This window comes from Balaenoptera ricei, chromosome 17, assembly GCF_028023285.1.
Source record: "Balaenoptera ricei isolate mBalRic1 chromosome 17, mBalRic1.hap2, whole genome shotgun sequence".
NCBI classification, from domain to species: Eukaryota; Metazoa; Chordata; class Mammalia; order Artiodactyla; family Balaenopteridae; genus Balaenoptera; species Balaenoptera ricei.
This window is the reverse complement of record NC_082655.1, coordinates 29097721-29114820: the sequence shown is the minus strand read 5'-3', so window position 1 is coordinate 29114820 and position 17100 is coordinate 29097721. Positions and strand designations below refer to the sequence as shown.

The 17100-nt window shown below is 37.5% G+C and overlaps 1 protein-coding gene across 1 annotated transcript in view; it reads left to right on the top strand.

The window, feature by feature from the left end:
- Positions 1 to 17100, top strand: part of EMC2 (ER membrane protein complex subunit 2) — a 133395-nt gene that overhangs the window by 91765 nt on the left and 24530 nt on the right. The window contains exon 13 of the transcript XR_009498504.1: positions 3418 to 3500. The gene's annotated coding sequence lies outside the window, so the exon portion shown is untranslated. The remainder of the gene's footprint in view (positions 1 to 3417; positions 3501 to 17100) is intronic.

Below are 17100 nucleotides of genomic sequence, written 5' to 3'. Positions count from 1 at the left end.
CTGTTGTAAAAAAAAGTTGGGCTCCCTAAGCTCGGGGTTTCTCCCCTGTAATGCAGCCCACTGTATGTGCAAGTGTTACCTGGCCCTTGTTGGGTCACCCGTGGGAAGTGGGACCCAGGAACTGGTATAAGAAAGTGCTAACAGTCTGGCTATGATAGCTGTGAGTAGTAAAGATCTTTCTGTTTGATTAAAGAATTTCATGTTTTTTGCCAGCTTCTATGAAACTGTTGCAAGATAATTTGTTAGTTTGCTAATAGGATAAAATCTCAACACTTCACAGGTCTTGACACTATTCATCTTTCAAGATCCAGCTTAAATATGTCCTCTTTGATGAAAACTGTGCTGATTCTTCCAGGAAAACATTTTTGCAGATCTGTGATTTTCCAGAGTGTTGCCTTTAGAGTAATTGACACACCATGTTGTGACTATGCTTTCCAAGTCTGTCTCCTTGCTAGATTAATAGCCCTTTAGAATCAGATACTAAGTCCCAGTTACCTGCATCTATGGAATGCACATTAATATATCCAATAAATACTGATGAATCAATGGATATAATTTTCTTTCTTTTCCTGATTTCATCCTAGTCATTCTCATCTTCTTTCTAATATCTGAGGTATTGAGGAACTTATTTAAATTTTCCTTTCAAAGCAACATCCTCCTACTGTCCTTATGTAACCACTGGAAAAGATGACTTCTATACCCTCTAGCCCAATTAGAAATTTCCCCACTCTAGAAATGTGTGCTTGTTTGAATTGCTTCTCCAGTTGTGATGTAAGGCCAAATTCCCAAGAATACAGAAAATAACTTCTTATTGAACATCCTTGGTTCCAATATTTTATATAAAAGTGGCTTTATCTTACTGTATATTTCCTTGTACCTAATTGATACTCTCTTGTTAAAATGTTTGCATTTTTCTTTTCAACCCTTAAGATGTTATAAACCACAGCTTGACATTAACTGAATGTCTTCTTGACTCTTATTCGTGATCTGGGACATCACATTGTGATCAGGCTGTTTAGTTGATACTGTTAGTAACTATTCTCTGAGTTTTCCACCATCCAGTCTTCTATTATTCAGGCAACATTTTCTACAGTACTGGTTTTTACCTAATTATCTTTTAGAATTTGCCATAAAAAGAGTTAGAAAACCATATGTAGGAGAATGGTGGACAGGGCAATAGAAAGGAACAAGTTTGAGTATTAGTCAAGATAGTACAAGCCTATGCTTCATAGCACACAAACCACCAAATATCACGGCTTGACTCAGTGGGTCCAGGTGACTCTCCAGGAAAACTTATCTTCCATACAGTAACTTGACATTTGAACCTACTTAGGCCTTGAGGCTCTCTTTTCTCCTCATCTTAGTAGAATGTCTCAACAGAGGAAGAGTGAATGGAGAGTTCATAACTTCTTCAAATCCCACTGGCCAGAGGTAATCATAGGGCCCCATCAAACTACAAAGGCAGAGAATACTGGTAATCATTACTAATGAGAACAGAAGTAAATTTATCTAAATTTTGAGAGAAAGGGTTCAATCATGTGAAAGTACATCAAGTTTGAGAGGAAATGAATATTAACTAGGTACCTACTGCAGAAGTCCCCCAATTTTTTTTGATTTATGACGTCCTCAGAATTCCTAGACCAAAGTAAATAACTGTACTGTCGATTTGAGTGGTTAGGTCCAAACAACTTAAAATGTATTTATATACTAACAACTTAGTAGTTTTTTGAGAAAAAAATAATACACATAGTTGAAGGAAAAAAAATTTTTAGTCTTAACCAAGTCACTTACCAACATGTGTGGGCCTCTTTGGCACTGCGTACCTCTCAAACATTGAAATCAGATCACTACCTTCATTTCCTGTTCTACATTGATTTCATGCTTATTTGCTTTTTGTCCAGCAACCAACAAAACTCAGCTTCACAAAGATATGATGTCACTGAAAGGAATGTAGTAAGATCTAATGTTGAAAATGTGGACTACCTGTAGCTAGTAGTTCACACAGTGGCTGACAGATTTCAAATATTGCTGTGGTTCCCTTGAAAATTTAAAATATCACATGCTGCCTCTATAAATGTGCTACAGTCCCTTGGGGTGCCATGGGACTATTGTCCTAGGTACTATATATAGATCACTTACTTCTCACAATAGTTTGGAAAGTAGATGTTATTATTGCCAAGTTGGATGAGAAAACTAAGATCTGAAAAGGGCATGAATTTACCCCAAACCTCCTACTTAGTAATTAACAGAGCAGAGGCTTGAACCCAAGCCTTCTGGCTCCAGACCCCATTGCATCATGCCATGTGTCATGGGATTTGCAGGATTAAGGTTTTCACAGCTTCCTCTCCCTATGACCTTTCCTGAGTTTCAAGCAACATTGAAATGACTATTTTTTTAAACATGTGGAAGTGCTTGAAGCTCATGGAAATGATTTTAAGTCATGTCTACATTTTTAGTTTTAAGGCACACCTGCAAAAAAATAAATTCTCTTGAGCAGAGATTAAAGAACTTTAAAATGGTCTTAATATAGCCCAAGGAAGATTGTTTAAGCTTTGAAATCAAGACAGTACATTTCTAATTAACTTGTAATTATTTACTGCTAATTTTTAATATGACGTTCAGTATGGACCACATATCACTCTTTTTCCAGCTGTCAGGACAGTCCCTAAACTAAACCTTCTTCACCAGCTGTTGCCTAATTTAATATGGTCCATTTTGGAATGTTTCCAACTCTGCCTGCACATAATTTCTAAGTCTCAACAGACCTGTGCAAAAATGAACCATAACTATAATCTTTCATGTTACTCATAGTTCTATTTAATTATCTGAAATACTACCTGATAAATAGTGCAATCAGAAGAATTCCAGTTTAACAGTAACTACTTCCACATCACTTTTTTGCTGTCATCTAACTTGAAACAGGTTTTGGATTACTACCTCTAAATTATGTAAACTACTAATCAATGATTAATTTAAGAATCTTCAGGCTGCTCCCTTTTTTCTTTTTTTATGTGGTTCCTAAGTGTCAATAAATTCAGGCCTAGTCAAATAAAATTTTTTTCTTCCCTAGACTTTTTAGACCTTTATTTTCTACTGAGTTTGTTGAGGAGACAAAAGGTAGGTGGTTAGAACCAAAAAGAGTAAATCCATACAATAGAAAATTATTTTCAAATCAAATGTCTCCTAATATAGAATTAAAAGTACATTTGTATTAAATGCCTCTGACAGATTATAGTTCAGAGAATTATCTGAAGGTAAGTGGAAAAAGTGTTCTTCATTTAAAACAAAATTCGTCAGTGAATGAAAAGAGAGTGACGTTTATCGAGTACTCTGTAAATGCCAGGCATTCTCATTTATTATTTTGTTTGAACCTGAACACAACAGTGGGAGGTCATTGTTATTACCTTCATTTTGCAGATGAGGAAACTGGAAGCTGAGACTTTGAGGAAATCTCCTAAGTTTACAAATGAATATTACTTAGAGCTCACATTCAAACTCAGGTGGGTCTGACATCAACATTGCAACATGGCTTTTGCCCACAAAGGTGTGCTGCCTCTAGATCAAGATTTGTGGGGATGGGCTTGTGTCTTTTATGATTCAGAATATGAAAACATGATATTAATTTTTTAATTTATCAAATATTTATTGAGTGCTGCAATATGACTGGCACTTTTCTAGGAGTTAATTGTGCTAATTGTGAATATTGACATTTATTAAGTTGTATAACTTATTTGCATCTTCTAAAAGTCTGATTTATTTTTAACTCTTCTGTTGTTTGACATTAAGGATCTCAAGGGATCCCAGTGAGTTGGTGATTATCTACAGTATTGAAAAAATGTTGGACTTGATCCCAAGAGAACTGTGAATTCGTGTTTGTTTTTCTACTTGGTACCTTGGTGGTCAAGAGTCAATTTCTATGTCCTGGCTCTGTTTTTTCATTTGCATAATGAGAGGAATGAAATGTCTGATCTCTGAAGTTCTTCTGAGTACTGATATTCTAAGCATCCTCATGTTTTATAGGTCATTCACAATGATCCATGTGATTTCTGAAAGAAATGCCTTTGGATTTGTCTTTGGGAAGTATAAATGAGGTACAGTGAATGAAACCTTTAAAGCACTATGCCAATTGTATTAGTTTTCTATTGCTGTGTAATGAAATACAACAGATTTTGTGGCTTAGAATAATACGTATTTGTTATCTCACAGTTTCCATGGGTTAGGAGTCTCAGCATGGTTTAGCGGGGTCTTCTGCTCAGGGTCTCACAAGGCTGCAGTCAAGGCTAATTCATTTCTGGGGCTTGGTCTTTTTCCAAGCTCTGGTTGTTGGCAGAATTCCTTTTCTTATGGTTGTAGAATGGAGGTCTCCATTTTCTTTTTGGCTGTCAGCCAGAGGCAGCTCTCAGCCCCTAGAGGTTGCTGGCAGTTTCTTGCTCTGTGGCTCCCTCATAAGCCCTTTCAAAACCTGGAAGCTTACTTCTTCAAGCCAATGGGAAGGAGTCTCTCCCTCCTGTCTGCTAAGACTAAGTCTTATATGACCATACTAGGTTGAATAGTGTCCCCTCAAATTCATGTCTACCTGAAACCTTACAAAGTGACCATTTTTAAAAATGGGTCTTTGCAGATGTAATTAGTCAAGTTAACATGAGGTCATACTGGAGTAGAGTAGGTCCTAAGCTACTAACTGTTGTCCTTGCAAGAAAATAGAGGCATACAGACAAACAGAGGGAAGACAGCCATATGGCAGCAGAGCCAAAGATTGGGGTTTGGCTGCTATAAGCCAAGGAACCCTAAGGATTTCTGGTAACCACCGAAGCTAGAAGAGGCAAGGAAAGAGTCCTCCCCTAGAGCCTTCAGAGAGGTCATGGACCTATGGGCACCTTGATTGCAGACTTTTAGCCTCCAAAACTGTGAGAAAATACATTTCTGCTATTTTCTGAGCCACCAAATTTGTGGGACTTCATTATGGCAGCCCTAGAAAACTAATACAATAACATGATGTAATCACAAGAATAACAATATCCCATTACCATTGCTATATAACATAACCAAATCAAGGAAGTGACTGACATTCTATCATCTTTGCTGTTTCTGTTGGTTGGAAGCAAGTCACAAATTCCTCCTACACTGAAGGGGAAAGGATTATACAAGGTAACTCATTGGGATCACCTTAGGATGTACCTGCCACATCAATGCAAGTTTATCTTATTTTGTGAGAGTGGACCCTTCTATTATGTAGGAATTGAATTAAGCAGCCCTATCTAACTTTCTTTACCATTTCTAATTATTTTAAAATTATCTGAAAAGATATTTTAATAAAAAGATTCATTGTGACTAATATTTTTCTTAATGATGGCTCTTTAAAGTCTACCACTCAATATTTTCTATGCTCTTAATTGTATTTTAAAATGGATTTGTTGATACTTTGGCTACAAGTTGTTCTGAAGATGAAAGTTAGTCAATCCTTTGAAAGTATAAAAAAGAGAAACAGAGAAATTTATTAGCTAAACACTACCCTCTTAAAAAATCATTAATGGGGAGGACCTTCAAGATGGCAGAGGAGTAAGATGTGGAGATCACCTTCCTCCCCACAAATACATCAAAAATACATCTACATGTGGAACAACTCCTACAGAACACCTACTGAACACTGACAGAAGACCTCAGACTTCCCAAAAGGCAAGAAACTCCCCATGTACCTGGGTAGGGCAAAAGAAAAAAGAAAAACAGTGACAAAAGAATAGAGATGGGACCTGCACCTCTGGGAGGGAGCTGTGAAGGAGGAAAAGTTTCCACACACTAGGAAGCCCCTTCACTGGTGGAGACGGGGGGTGTGCGGGGGGGAAGCTTCAGAGCCACGGAGGAGAGTGCAGGAACAGGGGAGCAGAGGGCAAAGCGGAGAGATTCCTGCACAGACGATCTGTTCCGACCAGTACTCACCAGCCTGAGAGGCTTGTCTGCTCAACCGCTGGGGTGGAGTGGGGCTGGGAGCTGAGGCTCGGGCTTCGGAGTTCAGATCCCAGGGAGAGGACTGGGGTTGGCTGCATGAACGCAGCCTGAAGTGGGCTAGTGCACCACAGCTAGCCTGGAGGGAGTCCGGGAAAAAGTCTGGACCTGCCTAAGAGGCAAGAGACTATTGTTTCAGGGTGCGTGAGGAGAGGGAATTCAGAGCACCACCTAAACAAGCTCCAGAGATGGGCGCAAGCCGTGGCTATCAGCGCGGACAACAGAGATAGGCATGAAATGCTAAGGCTGCTGCTGCAGCCACCAAGAAACCTGTGTGCAAGCACAGGTCACTATCCACACCTCCCCTCCAGGGAGCCTGTGCAGCCTGCCACTGCCAGGGCCCCATGATCCAAGGACAACATCCCTGGGAGAACACATGGCGCACCTCAGGCTGTTACAATGTCACACCAGCCTCTGCCTGCTGCAGGCTCCATCCCCCCTGCGTGAGTGAGCCAGAGCCCCCTAATCAGCTGCTACTTTAACCCTGTCCTGTCTGGGTGTGGAACAGACATCCTCAGACGACCTACATGCAGAGGCAAGACCAAATCCAAAGCTGAACCCCAGGAGCTGTGCGAACAAAGAAGAGAAAGGGAAATTTCTCCCAGCAGCGTCAGGAGCAGCAGATTAAATCTCCACAATCAACTTGATGTACCCTACATCTCTGGAATACCTGAATAGAAAACAAATCATCCCAAAATTGAGGCAGTGGACTTTGGGAGCAACTGTAGACTTGGGGGTTTCCTTTCTGCATCTAATTTGTTTCCGGTTTTATGTTTATCTTAGTTTAGAATTTAGAGCTTCTTATCATTGATTTGGTTGCCCTCTTTCTTATTTTTTTAATATGTATATATATATTTTCCTTTTTCTCTTTTTGTGAGTGTGTATGTGTATGCTTCTTTGTGTGATTTTTGTCTGTAGAGCTTTGCTTTAACCATTTATCCTAGGGTTCTGTCTGTCTGTTTTTGTTTGTTTGTTTGTTTGTTTTTAGCACATGTTATCATTGGTGGATTTGTTTATTGCTTTGGTTTCTCTCTTCTTTTTTTAATTACTTTTTAATTTTTAATAATTTTAAATTTTATTTTAATAACTTTATTTAAATTTAATTTAATTTTCTTTCCTTCTTTCTTTCTTTTCCCTCCCTTTTCTTCTGAGCCATGTGGCTGACAGGGTCTTGGTACTCCAGCTGGGTGTCAGGCCTGAGCCTCTTAGGTGCAAGAGCTGAGTTCACAACATTGGTCCACCAGAGACCTCCCGGCCCCATGTAATATCAAACGGTGAAAGCTCTCCCAGAGATCTCCATCTCAACACTAAGACCCAGCTCTACTCAACGACCAGCAAGCTACAGTGCTGGACACCCCATACCAAACAACTAGCAAGACAGGAACACAATCACACTCATTAGCAGAGAGGCTGCCTAAAATCATAATAACTTCACAGACACCCCAAAACACACCACCAGACACAGTCCTGCACACCAGAAAGACAAGATACAGCCTCATCCATCAGAACACAGGCACCAGTCCCCTCCACCAGGAAGCCTACACAACCCACTAAACCAAACTTAGCCACTGGGGGCAGACACCAAAAACAATGGGAACTATGTACCTGCAGCCTTCAAAAAGGAGACCCCAAATGCAATAAGTTAAGCAAAAAGAGAAGACAGAGAAATATGCAGTAGATGAAGGAGCAAGGTAAAAACCCACCAGACCAAACAAATGAAGAGGAAATAGGCAGTCTACCTGAAAAAGAATTCACAGTAATGATTTAAAGTAAATGATTTAAAGTATCATTCACAATAATGATAGTAAAGATGCTCCAGAATCTTGGGAATAGAATGGAGAAAATACAAGAAACGTTTAACAAGGACCTAGAAGAACTAAAGCACAAACAAACAATGATGAACAGTAAATTAAATTTAGAATCCTCTAGAAGGAGTCAATAGCAGAATAACTGAGGCAGAAGAACGGATAAGTGACCTGGAAGATAAAATAGTGGAAATAACTACCACAGAGCAGAATAAAGAAAAAAGAATGAAAAGAATTGAGGACAGTCTCAGACACCTCTGGGACAACATTAAATGCACCAACATTTGAAATATAGGGGTCCCAGAAGAAGAAGAGAAAAAGAAAGGGACTGAGAAAATATTTGAATAGATTACAGTTGAACTTCCCTAATATGGGAAAGGAAGTAGTCAATCAACTTCAGGAAGTGCAGAGAGTCCCATATAGGATAAATCCAAGGAGAAACATGCCAAGACACATACTAATCAAACTATAAAAAATTAAATACAAAGAAAAAATATTAAAAGCAGCAAGGGAAAAGCAACAAATAACATACAAGGGAATCCCTATAAGGTTAACAGCTGATTTCTCAGCAGAAGCTCGGCAAGCCAGAAGGGTGTGACAGTACATATTTAAAGTGATGAAAGGGAAACACCTACAACCAAGATTACCCAGCAAGGATCTCATTCAGATTTGATGGAGAAACTAAAACCTTTACAGACAAGGAAAAGCTAAGAGAATTCAACACTACTAAACCAGCTTTACAACAAACGCTAAAGGAACTTCTCTAGGCAGGAAACACAAGACAAGGAAAAGACCTACAAAAACAAACCCAAAACAATTAAGAAAATGGTAACAGGAACATACATATTGGTAATTAACTTAAATGTAAATGGATTAAATGCTCCAACCAAAAGACATAGACTGGCTGAATGGATACAAAAACAAGACCCCTATATATACTGTCTACAAGAGACCCACTTCAGACCTAGGGACACATGCAGACTGAAAGTGAGGGGATGGAAAAAGATATTCCATGCAAATGGAAATCAAAAGAAAGGTGAAGTAGCAATTCTCATGTCAGATAAAATAGACTTTAAAATAAAGACTATTAAAAAAGACAAAGAAGGACACTACATAATGATCAAGGGATCAATCCAGGAAGAAGATTTAACAATTTTAAATATTTATGCACCCAACATAGGAGCACCTCAACACATAAGGCAAATGCTAACAGCCATAAAAGGGGAAATTGACAGTAACACAATAAGAGTGGGGAACCTTAACACCCCACTTTCACCAATGGACAGATCATCCAAAATGAAAATAAATAAGGAAACACAAGTTTTTAATGATACTTTAACAAGATGGACTTAATTGATATTTATAGGACATTCCATGCAAAAACAACAGAATACACTTTCTTTTCAAGTGCTCATGGAACATTCTCCAGGATAGATCATATCTTGGGTCATAAATCAAGCCTTGGTAAATTTAAGGAAATTGAAATCATATCAAGTATCTTTTCTGACCACAACGCTGTGAGACTAGGTATCAATTACAGGAAAAAGTCTGTAAAAAATACAAACACATGGAAGCGAAACAATACACTACTAAATAACCAAGAGATCACTGAAGAAATAAAAGAGGAAATCAAAACATACCTAGAAACAAATGACAATGAAAACACGATGACCCAAAACCTATAGGGTGCCACAAAAGCCGTTCTAAGAGGAAAGTTTATAGCAATACAATCCTACCTCAAGAAACAAGAAACATCTCAAATAAACATCCTAACCTTACAGCTAAAGCAATTAGAGAAAGAACAACAAAAAAACCCCAAAGTTAGCAGAAGGAAAGAAATCATAAAGATCAGTTCAGAAATAAATGAAAAAGAAATGAAGGAAAGAATAGAAAAGATCAGTAAAACTAAAAGCTGGTTCTTTGAGAAGATAAACAAAATGGATAAACCATTACCCAGAATCATCAGGAAAAAATGCGAGAAGACTCAGATCAACAGAATTAGAAAAGAAAAAGGAGATGTAACAACTGACACTGCAGGAATTCAAAGGATCATGAGATAGTACTACAAGCAACTATATGCCAATAAAATGGACAACCTGGAAGAAATGGAGAAATTCTTAGAAAAGTACAACCTTCCAAGACTGAACCAGGAAGAAATAGAAAATATGAACAGACGAATCTCAAGCACTGATATTCAAACTGTGATTAAAAATCTTCCAACAATCAAAAGCCCAGGGCCAGATGGCTTCACAGGCGAATTCTGTCAAACATTTAGAGAAGAGATAACACCTATCCTTCTCAAACTCTTCCAAAATATAGCAGAGGGAGGAACACTCCTGAATGAGGCCTCCATCAGCCTGATACCAAAAGCAGAAAAAGATGTCACAGAAAAAGAAAACTACAGGCCAATATCACTGGTGAACATAGATGCAAAAATCCTCAACAAAATACTAGCAAACAGAATCCAACAGCACATTACAAGGATCATACACCGTGATCAAGTGGGATTCATCCCGGGAATGCAAGGATTCTTCAACATATGCAAATCAATCAATGTGATAAACCATATTAACAAATTGAAGGAGAAAAAACATATGATCATCTCAATAGATGCAGAAAAACCTTTTGACAAAATTCAACACACATTTATGATAAACACCCTCCAGAAAGTAGGCATAAAGGGAACTTACCTCAATATAATAAAGGCCATATATGACAAACCCAAGGCCAACATCGTTCTCAGTGGTGAAAAACTGAAACCATTTCCAGTAAGATAAGGTTGCCCACTCTCACCACTATTATTCAACATAGTTTTGGAAGTTTTAGCCACAGCAATCAGGGAAGAAGTAGAAATAAAAGGAATCCAAATTGGAAAAGAAGTAAAACTGTCACTCTTTGCAGATGACTTGTTATTATATATAGAAAATCCTAAAGATGCCACCAGAAAACTACTAGAGCTAGTCAATGAATTTGATAAAGTAGGAGGATACAAAATTAATGCACAGAAATCTCTTGCATTCCTATACACTAATGATGAAAAATCTGAAAGAGAAATTAAGGAAACACTCCCATTTACCATTTCAACAAAAAGAATAAAATACCTAGAAATAAACCTACCTAAGGAGGCAAAATACCCCTGTATGCAGAAAACTGTAAGACACTGATGAAAGAAATCAAAGACGATACAAACAGATGGAGAGATATACCATATTCATGGATTGCAATAATCAACATTGTGAAAATGACTGTACTACTGAAAGCAATCTACAGATTCAGTGCAATCCCTATCAAACTACCAATGACATTTTTCACAGAAGTAGAACAAAAAGTTTCACAATTTGTGTGGAAACACAAAAGACTCTGAATAGCAAAGCAATCTTGAGAAAGAAAAACAGAGTTGGAGGAACCAGGCTCACTGACTTCAGACTATACTACAAAGTTACAGTAATCAAGACAGTATGTTCCTGGCACAAAAACAGAATATAGATCAATGGAACAGGATAGAAAGCCCAGAGATAAACCCATGCACATATGGTCACCTTATCTTTGATAAAGGAGGCAAGAGTATACAATGGAGAAATGATAGCCACTTCAATAAGTAGTGCTGGGAAAACTGGACAGCTACATGTAAATGAATGAAATTAGAACACTCCCTAACTCCCTACACAAAAATAAACGCAAAGTAGATTAAAGACCTAAATGTAAGGTCAGACAATATAAAACTCTTAGAGGAAAATGTAGGCAGAACTCTATGACATAAATCACAGCAAGATCCTTTTTGGCCCACCTCCTAGAGAAATGGATATAAAAACACAAATAAATAAATGGGAACTAATGAAACTTAAAAGCTTTTGCACAGAAAAGGAAATCATAAACAAGATGAAAAGACAACCCTCAGAATGGGAAAAAATATTTGCAAATGAAGCACCTGACAAAGAATTAATCTGCAAAATATACAAGCAGTTCATGCGGCTCGATATCAAAACAACAAACAACCCAATCCAAAAATGGCAGAAGACCTAAATAGACATTTCTCCAAAGAAGATATACAGATTGCCAACAAACACATGAAAGGATGCTCAACATCACTAATTATTAGAGAAATGCAGATCAAAACTACAGTGAGGTATCCCCTCACCCCGGTCAGAATGGCCATCATCAAAAAGTCTACAAACAATAAATGCTGGAGAGGGTGTGGAGAAAAGGGACCCCTCTTGCACTGTTGGTGGGAATGTAAATTGATACAGCCACTATGAAGAACAGTATGGAGTTTCCTTAAAAAACTAAAAACAGAACTACCATATGACCCAGCAATCCCACCACTGGGCATATACCCTGAGAAAATCATAATTCAAAAAGAGTCATGTACCACAACGTTCATTGCAGCACTATTTACATAGCCAGGACATGGAAGCAACTAAGTGTCCATTGACAGATGAATGGATAAAGAAGATGTGACACATATATACAATGCAATATTACTCAGCCATAAAAAGAAATGAAATTGGGTTACTTTTAGTGAGGTGGATGGACCTAGAGACTGTCATACAGAGTGAAGTAAGTCAGAAAGAGAAAAACAAATACCGTATGCTAACACATATATATGGAATCTAAAAAAAAACAAACAAAATAATGGTTCTGAAGAATCTAGGGGCAGGACAGGAATAAAGAAGCAGCCGTAGAGAATGGACTTGAGGACATGGGGAGGGGGAAGGGTAAGCTGGGACGAAGTGAGAGAGTGGCATGGACATATATACACTACCAAATGTAAAATAGGTAGCTAGTGGGAAGCCACCGCATAGCACAGGGAGACCAGCTCTGTGCTTTGTGACGACCTAGAGGGGTGGAGTAGGGAGTGTGGGAGGGAGAAGAAAGAGGGAGGAGATATGGAGACATTATGTATATGTATAGCTAATTCACTTTGTGATACAACAGAAGCTACCACACCATTGTAAAGCAATTATACTCCAATAAAGATGTTAAAAAAAAATCCCTTTGTGACTCCTAAGAGATAGCTAAATGAGTAAACAAAACAAAACAAAAATCATTAGTGCTCTTAGAGATATTGTTCAGTTAATCAGTATACCATTGAGATTCTATCATATACCTTCAGAGCATTGTACAAGATTATTAAGCATACCTTAGTACATCTTCACTATTTCAAATGATAAAATGACATGGACAAAGGCAAGCTGAGACTTGTCAGCCAGCAAAGTCTTTGCCCTTAGATTCCTCTATGTAGTATATACTTACACAAAACATTAGTAGATTCCGTCATATTTATTATATTTTACAGAACAGCAGTTCAGGGTTAGCAGGAACCAACAAAGTAAAGCAATGACTCTATTTAGCTATAGGTACTCTGTGGTTTTCACATTGGTTCTTGAATCCAAACTTCCACAAATACTACGAATGCAGTCAGATTTGTGAACTAATACTCCAGACACATCTCTCATATTTTCCTATGGATTTCTTTGTGGACTGTCGGACAGACATGTGTTTTTTCTTTGGGTACTGCCATAGAACTCCCTTATGGGATAGATTTCAACCCTTAGTCAGCCTTGGGAAAAAAAAAATATTTCCTTATATATGAACTTATTACATATCATGTTGCATAACTATTCCGGGTGCACAGCCCTATACATTTGGAATACTCTCTAGGGTTTGAACTTTCCTTTCAGAGAAAGTTTGTTTGAAAACATATCAGTTTTTTTAAAGATAGAGGCTTACATACTTTCATACACAGTGCTGTCAAAATCAGGCTCCTAATCTATTCTTGATTCTATAAAGATCACAATTAAAATTCTCTCTCCTTGCCAAATTCCTATCTTTAATGCTGCATGAATAATCCTTTACGGTATCAGTATTTAATACAGCCAGAAAGAGGTATTAAATGTGATAACTCCAGAAAGATGATTTGTGTAATATCAAGCATGGAAAAATTAAGTACATTTTAGGTCTCTAATCTTAGAATTGCCATGTAATGTAATGAAGTAAAATTGCTTCATGTAAAGAAGTTCATATGTTTGAGTTTCTGGCTCTGGATTTTAGCAAAATGAAGTGTTCTATAGGTCCTTGCTGAAACTTAGATAAAGGCATTATTTCTCCTCTGAGTTTTCTGGATTTGTTCTCTCTGTGAGAGATGTCAGAATCCTATAGATAAAATCAGAAGCTCTGGAGTCAGTTGACCTGAGTTCAAATTTGAGCTCTGGCACTTTTTAGCCATAAAATTGGATAGTATGATACATCACAGGGAATTTGTGGATATTAAATAATGAATGTAAATTGCATAACATGAAGCTTAACACGTAGGTAATGCTTAATATGGTAGCTAAAATGAATCAACAAAAATAAAATTTCAACTCAACACTCACTTCCAAGTGTCTCTGAAGCAAACTTAGGCTGTGAAGAAATTTGCAGATGATCTGGGGATTTTCTTTGGATGAGAATATTTTGGCACCACCCATCCTGGTAGGAAGGAACAAACATTCACTTGCCACCTATTGCACATCAGATAATATGTTAGAATACTTGCATAGATGAACTCATCAAATTCTTACCCACCCCCCCAAAAAACAAAAAAAAAACCTATGAGAGATTCTCATTTCAAAATAAGGAACTAAGCTCAAATTATAATAAGTTGCAGAGCTGTGATTTAAATCCACATCTGTTTGACTTTCTAATCCAAGCTCTTACTGCTTCACCATGCTGCCTCAAAAAGCAAAGCTCCCTGAAATTCAGCCATGTTATATGACTTCTGTGTGCCATGATGAGAGAAAAATAAAAATAGAAAGTGATGAAAATTTTTACCATGCAGAAAACTTGACATTTCCTGTGAAAAGGCATAAATGAATTCAAATGGTGGACAAGCCTAGAAATTTTTGGGGAGGCTTTGAAACACAATTAGGCATATACAATCAGACATATTCTCAGACTTGCTTCTGTAGATCTTTCTTTTTTATTTCCACCCACACATACATGCATTCACACTTGCCTGGATCAGTTTGTGCCTATTGACAATCTTGGACTCAGATGCTATGAGGGTGGTTGGGAATGGTAGGTGGGAAATAACTACATTTGCATTTTGAAAATGTCACACTGGCTGCAGTATGGAGAACAGGTTAGAGAAAAGCCAGATGAATGTAGGGAGGTCAGTTAGGAGGCTACTGCAGTAATCCAGGTGAAAGATGGTGATTCTTAGAGTAGATTGGTAATAATCAAGAGGGTGAAAAGTCAATGGCTTTGAATTAGAATTTAAATCAATGGCACTTTGTGATGGACTGGATGTGAGTGCTTAAGTGAGAAAGGTTCTAGAGCTCTTAGTTCTGTAAGGGTCACTAAAATAGGGAAACAGAAGTAGAATCATATTTTAGGGGAAAGATCAAAACCTTGCTTTTTGTATATGCTGGACTTGAATATGCTGAGTTTGAGACTTCCAAATGGAAATGTAGGATAGGAAGTTGAAAATAAAGAAATAAATCTCAGAGAATAGTCCTGGATGAGAGATAGAAATATGGGGGAGGGGGTGATCATAGTATATATGATGATTAAAGCTGTGGATGTGATTTTTCTCAGAAAAATACAAAGGGTGAGACTGAAAAGTTGTCTACTACCCAGGCTTTTGGAAGTCCCCCATCTGTTGGGTGGGTGGATGAAGATGAGCCTGCAAAAGGAAATACAGGAATGACCAGAGCTCGAGGAGTAAAACAGAAGTGGCTGTTGTAAGAAAAGATTTCAAAAGGAGAGACTAACACATATGATCATAGATGAGGACTGAAACATATTCATAGATTTTGTAACATGGAATGAGTTAGTGACCTTAAGATCTCTTTTAGGAACCGAATTGCAGAGGTTGAAGAGTGAGCAGAGGTGTGAAATTGGTACAGTGTAGAGGAAAAATAAAACCTGAGTTTGGTTAGGTTTTTAGAAACTGTGAAAATCAGTTAGGCTTTCTCTTTTCTTTTTTCTGCCTATTTAAGAAAAGCAAAATGTTGCCATTTTTATGGTAATTTTTTTCTTATACCCCAACCAAAAAGAAAAAAAACAAAAGAAGATAAAAGAAAGAAAGAGAACCAAATTAAAGCCAAAGGGAAATCTTCATAAGTATGTTAGAGGTAGTGTAATTCTTCCACCTAGAGATGGGGAGCTAGAATGTGGAACATAGAGACTATTCCAGGCCAATACAGAGGAATCTTCTTATTTGGGGAAGGATAGGGAAGGGGCAGGAGTGTAGCTATGATGGGGGTGGGTACTCTAGTTGGGTAAAGCATAAATCCAGTTAAGCTAAATTATCCCAGAAATGTCCTCATTGATGAGCTTGAGTTCTTGATGTTCCCAAGTCAATATTATTTTGTTTTTATTTGTGTTTCTGATGAGATTTCACTTTTCTTTGGGGGCAATAGAGACCAATGTCTAGTTTTAAAAATGTAGAGGAAGTGAGGGTAAGGGGAGGAAGATCCCTGACAGCATAAAACTTCTCTGTCATATCAAAGTAGGGATAAGTGATTTTAAGTTAAAGGCATGTGTAATTCCACTTGATTAGTTTTTCAGCACCAATTTGGTAGAAAGCATTCTATCAGTGTTTAGGGTACTCTTCAAAATGTACCTGCCTATAAGTGTTTGGTTTTTTTCTTAAGTATTTTATTTTTTTATTGAAGTATAGTTGATTTATACTATTGTATTACTTTCAGGTATAGAGCATAGTAATTCAGTTTTTTTGCAGATTATATTCCATTATAGGTTGTTAAAAGATATTGGATATAATTCCCTGTACTTTACAGTAAATCCTTGTTGCTTGCCTACTTTATGTATAGTAGCTTGTATCTGTTAACCCCATATTTCTAATTTATCCCTCCCTCCTTCCCTCTACCCTTTGGTAACCCAAATTTGTTTTCTATATCTGTGAGTCTGTTTCTATTTTGTATATAGATTTATTTGTATTATTTTTTAGATTCCACATGTAAGTGATATTATGTAGTATTTGTCTTTGTCTGACTTATTTCACTAAGCATTATACTGTCTAGGTCCATCCCTGTTGCTACAAATGACAATATTTCATTATATGTATATATATCTCTCTATCTCACATGTTCTTAAGCCAGTCATCTGTTGATGGGCACTTGGGTTGCTTCCATGTCTTGGCTATTGTAAATAGTGCTGCTATGAACATTAGGGTGCATGTATCTTTTCAAATTAGAGTTTTTGTTTTTTCCAAGTATATGCCCAGGAGTGGGATTGCTAGATCATATGGTAGTTCTAGCTTTAGTTTTCTGAGGAACCTCCATACTCTTTT